The sequence below is a fragment of the Anabrus simplex genome, chromosome 6 (assembly GCF_040414725.1).
Source record: "Anabrus simplex isolate iqAnaSimp1 chromosome 6, ASM4041472v1, whole genome shotgun sequence".
NCBI classification, from domain to species: Eukaryota; Metazoa; Arthropoda; class Insecta; order Orthoptera; family Tettigoniidae; genus Anabrus; species Anabrus simplex.
The window spans coordinates 40,227,566-40,233,565 of NC_090270.1; positions in this window are offsets into that span (position 1 = coordinate 40,227,566).

Below are 6,000 nucleotides of genomic sequence, written 5' to 3' on the forward strand. Positions count from 1 at the left end.
GCACACGGTACATGAGGCCATACGATTATTATTATTATTATTATTATTATTATTATTATTATTATTATTATTATTATTATTATTATTATTATTATTATTATTATTATTATTATTATTATTATTATTATTATTATTATTATTATTATTTAGCGCTGCCGACAGTGGAGATCGAACCCACTATCTCCCGGATGCAATATCATAGCTGCGCGCCCTTAACCGCACGGCCAATTCGCCCGGTACGTACGAGTTCAAAATGGTATAAGCAAGCAGAATTAGGATCAGTAAATCTGCAGGATAGAAATGTAATCAGTAAAATTGTTCACACAAGGGGATTTGAGTAAGATGAGAAGAAACCAACACGGTGTACTTGGTCGGAGGGACAGAAATGACAACAATCGATGAAAATAAAGAACTACTGAGCAAGGAGAAAAGCTCAACAAATGTTTATTCCTAAGTGACCCATTCGCGCAGAATAAGAACAATGCGTACAGAATTATAATTAAGAGTGAACTTCATGAGTAGTGCTTTACCGTAAAAGAAAGGCACGAATCCTTGTATTTTGGAAAAAATATCACTTGATCTCGAGTACTATCGACATTAATAACATCGGCATATCAATCGATTTCGAATTTTAGTATATCGGAACATATGTGAGCGTTGAAAAAGTATTTATGAAGTTCCGTGACCAGCTCTCGATTTAGCAACTTGGCAACGATATCAGAGGAGAGGATGATCTTCTAAGGGAGAATTGCCTTCATGACCTTCACTAAAATTGAAATAATGGTATTTCCTCATTGTTAGAATTCAGAAAACATGCCATCCGAAAATATAGAAAACAAATATACTATTCCAACATTTTTAATTCGTCTCTTTTTTAATAGAGCACGTTATAAGGCATATGCATTAAGAATGAAACACTCTACAAGAAAATTGAAAAATTCAATGCGAAAAAAAAATGATACATTTTTTACGGTCATCTTCTCAGAATAAACTCTAATAGATTAACCAAACAAATCTTTGACTTCTTCCGTAACCGCAAAACAATACCCAACAGGTTTAAAGAAACTGGAAAGCCCGTAGTAGAATTAAAAATTACAGAAAGTTCACTATTCGATCTACCAGCTAAAGTAATAACTAAAGACGAAAATATAACGTTCCAAGACAAATCTACATTAAAATCGAAACCTATTATCTTGGAAGACGATAGGAAACGAAGATCAGAAATAATGAAGAAATACTGGCCACTAAGAAATGATAGATTTTCTCTGATTCAACGTACCCCAAAGACAGTGATACAAAAGAAGAAGAAGAAAGTACGGGATTATTTATGAGTAATCCAATTGCGGTAACAATATTTAAAACATCACTTTGGTCTAAAGTACAAAGAAAGTCTGTTTAGCAATTCAAACAATAGTGGACCAACACTCACTGTTTTCTGGTTCTTGATCCATTTAACCTGCGCGTTTTTGGTCACGTAGTTGTGAGTTTGCATTTGTGAGATAATGGGTTCAAACCCCTCTGTCGGTAGCCCTAAATATGATTTCCGTGGTTTCCTATTTTAACAACTGGCAAATGCTGGGGCCACGATCGCTTCAGACCGTTCCTATCCCATCGTCGTCATAAGACCTATCTGTGTCTGTGTAACGTAAAGCAAACTGTAAATATATATATATCAATTTACATTTTTATTTTCGTCAGTCCACTACTGGAAATTGTCATGGTTCTTGCTTCCCCTCCTTTACCTCCAGCGCCCCCCTGTGGTTGGGAGTGGTAGAATAAAATCCACGGTATCCCCTGCCTGTCGTAAGAGGCGACTAAAAGGAGATTGGCGACCACGGGACCCTTACCTGAATCTGTCATTGTTACCACTTACTTGGGTCAGGTTCCTCATCTTCATCTATCCTGTCCGATCTCCTTTGGTCAACTCTAGATCATTTCCAACGCCAACGGTATTAGGTTTCCGAGGTCTTCCCTTTCTTTTTCCAACATCCTTCCCGTTAGGGCCAGGGATCTACCCACGCCAAGTTGATTTATCTAGCTCGGGGACTAGGTATTTGTGTGCATTACACTGCAAGCCACCACAAACTCACAGTCGAGTGTGCAACAGGCATAGAGAACACACGAGTGGTTAATGAATGGTGGGACCACTGACCTTCTGAATCTTATGTCCCATAACAACTGAGGGATTTTTTCTTGGTGCAAATGATTTGTAGCGACATGGTAGTCTTTGATGTGATTGTTTGAATTTCTACTTCTGCAGTGTTACTTTCTTTTGTGTTCTACAGACTGTGTAGGCAACCTGCTTGGTTCAGGTGTGTTGCTAGTTGCCTATTATCGCCTGTCATTTTTAATCGATAGTTTCACCGATCCCTTTATGTGAAATTCCTTAGCTGTATGCAGTCCGCAAAGTACGTCAAGTATTACGGGTTAGTGAAGGGTTTCTCAAACTTTCTGTGTTTGAGGCCCCCAAGGACCTCCTAGCCGCAAGAACATAATCATGAATTCAATGAACTAAAAACAGAATTTTGTAATGTTAGGACTAATATTTCCTTTCCTTTAAATTTAAATGTAACTTCACTTGCATAAAGATAATTTATATATGCTTATAAATTATAAAACACAGTGACACTTGGCTAATAATTACAACAGTCTGGATCTGGAAACTTACTTGAGAAAATTCGCTTGGTACAGTTGCTGGAGCGTGCTGCTTTCCAAAGACCAAGCGTTTTACAAGCGTAGTCACTCGAACCGAAGATCAGCCTCTACATTAGTTCCATTTCAGTACTTCGTTGTCATTTGTGTGAGAGCACAAAAGGTACACTCGGGCGAGTTGGCCGTGTGCGTAGAGGCGCACGGCTGTGAGCTTGCATCCGGGAGATAGTAGGTTCGAATCCCACTATCAGCAGCCCTGAAGATGGTTTTCCGTGGTTTCCCATTTTCACACCAGGAAAATGCTGGGGCTGTACCTTAATTAAGGCCACGGCCGCTTCCTTCCAACTCCTAGGCCTTTCCTATCCCATCGTCGCCATAAGACCTATCTGTGTCGGTGCGACGTAAAGCCCCTAGCAAAAAAAAAAAAAGGTACACTCACATAGGTATGTTGTCACGATAGGCATTAAGCGCAGTATTTCCTTTCTAGAGTCCGGCTCCATGGCTAAATGGTCAGCGTGCTGGCCTTTGGTCGCAGGGGTCCTAGGTTCGATTCCCGGCAGGGTCGGAAATTTTAACCTTAATTGGTTAATTTCGCTGGCACGGGGGCTGGGTGTATGTGTCGTCTTCATCATCATTTCATCCTCATCACGACGCGCAGGTCGCCTACGGGAGTCAAATCGAAAGACCTGCACCTGGCGAGCCGAACTTGTCCTCGGACACTTCCAGCACTAAAAGCCATACGGCATTTATTTTTTATTTTTTTTTCCTTTCTAGAAATTGTAGGGTATAGGAGATGTCATGGACCCAAAAGTCGATCAGAGACCTGGAGTTGTGATGCAAGATCTTCTCATGATACTACCAACTTGTACTATTGATCGGCCAAGAATTACATGTGGTGGTGATTATTGTTTTAAGAGGAAGTACAACTAGGCAACCATCCTCTATACTGTATAACACTAATCAGAAACAAACAATGGAAGGGATATGACACTTCGAAAAATGAAGGTATCGGTCAAAGAAAGACAAGGTCCACGAAGGGCGTGAAAATGAAAATCTCCCTAGCCCTCGATACCTAATAGCGTCGGGGTCGGAAAAGAACACGAGTTGACCAAGGGAGGTCAGACACGATAAGTGAAAGTGAGGAGCCTGGCACAGGTAAGTAGAAGCAACGCCAGCACTCAGCTAAGGGCCCCGTGGTCGCCAACCCACGCTCATAAGTTGAGAGCCCCTGGGGCCTCTTTTAGTCGCCTGTTAGGACAGGCAGGGGATAATGTGGGTGTTATTGTACCGCCCCCACCCACAGGGGAAAACCAAGAATTACATGTAAAAACCAAACCAAACCAAACCCCATGGCACTACAGCCCTTGAAGGGCCTTGGCCTACCAAGCGACCGCTGCTCAGCCTGAAGGCCTGCAGATTACGAGGTGTCGTATGGTCAGCACGACGAATCCTTTCGGCCGTTATTCTTGGCTTTCTAGACCGGGGCAGCCATCTCACCGTCAGATAGCTCCTCAATTCTAATCACGTAGGCTGAGTGGACCTCGAACCAACCCTCAGGTCCAGGAAAAAATCCCAGACCTGGCCGGGAATCGATCCCGGGGCCTCCGGGTAAGAGGCAGGCACGTTACCCCTCCACCACGGGGCCGGCAAGAATTACATATACTGTACCAAATTATACAATAATGAAGACATATGTTCTTAAATTGAGAATATTGATCTATGAATTGTGTGTATACAAAAACATTGCACTCTTCAAATAATTACGACGTGCATTATTACTCCGAACCCCTTGGAATATCATCGCGCCCCCCAGGGATCCGCGGAGCACAGTTTGGGAAGGCTGCCATTAGTGTATAACTTACTCTTGATGTGGGCAACCCGTTTAGCAGACTTGTAATGCAGTTAGGCGCGGACCTACTTACGGCGGCGATGGAACAGGAAAGGGCTAGGAGTGGAAAGAAAGCGACCGTGGCCTTCATTAAGGTACAGCTTGGTGTGAAAATGGGAAACCACGGAAAACCATCTTCAGAACTGGAGACAGTGGGGTTCGAATACACTATCTCCCGAATGCAACCTGACAAGTAGAGAGTTACAACGCTCTACCTTCTCAAACCTATCCTCTTCCCATCCTTAGGTCGCTGAAACCCGAAACGTACCAATGTGTTCGAGTGAGTTAAACCACTAGTAAAAAGTACAAATAATAATGTAAATGATTAATCGATGAAACAAAATTGAAAAAAGTAAATCTTAGGATTACTGAACTGTGATTTATAATGTCACTGAACACTGTAAAATAAACTTTCTTTCAATGAACATTGAAATTTAACGACCGCATTTTATTCGAATCCCAATGGCCATGTTTGTTCTGTCCTTAATGCCTCTTCGGTACGGTGGTAGTGATTATTGTTTTTAAGATTGACAGTATGTAAGGAAACGGCTGGAGAGAGACATCTATTTATGAATGAGCAGCAGCTGAAGTTGATTGCTCAACCGTGTTTAAAATGGTTAGTGACAGAATGGAAGTGTGCGGGAGAGTTATGTCAGTTTTCGAGCAGAATTAGGAGTAGATGTACAGCCGCATTCAAAGCTAAATCTCAGGTGTGTCAAATGGAGAGCAGTGGTGATTCGTGCATGAAGGGCTATTGGGCGCCGCCCCACCGCCTTTTCAAAAACACTTAACGTTATTTCACTCTGTAATTGATTACATAAAGAGATGGAGAAATGTAGCGAAATCGAACTTACAGTGGTGTGCTGTTCACTTATACAATGTTATCTTCATTATTTCGGCTGTAAACATTTTGCTCTTCTATTTTCAAGAAAATGACAACGGCTTTCAGATCGTGGCCGCTGTCTAGCACGCTCGATGTGAGCCGTTCGGACTGTAGCGGCAGAGCCCTGAGCAGGTCCCACACTTTGCAAGTGTGCGGGGTGCGGGAGGCGCCTGGAAGAACGATGTGGGCTTGTCAGGGGAAGGAAGAGTGCAGGCGGGTGTAAGTGCTGAACGGCGGAGCCCTCAGCACATCGCCAACACTTTGCAGTGTACCTAGGCTTTTCCCCCCACGTCTTATATTAACTGTTGTTAGAGATTAATTCCAAAACATTTAACAAAACAATGAATTCCATTATAGTGACTATTTAAATCATTCAGTTCTATAAAGAAGCTAAAATAAAGATTCAAAATGTAATCATAACGTGACGGCACTATTTGTAGTGTCATCAAATTGTTAAATACGTTGTCATGCTTTGAAATTTGAGCAAGGAGAGAGAAATTCGGGAGTGCACTGTTTATTTGTTTTCATGAATGTTGTTATTATCACTTGTGATTGTGATCAGTGAAACAGTGCAGTG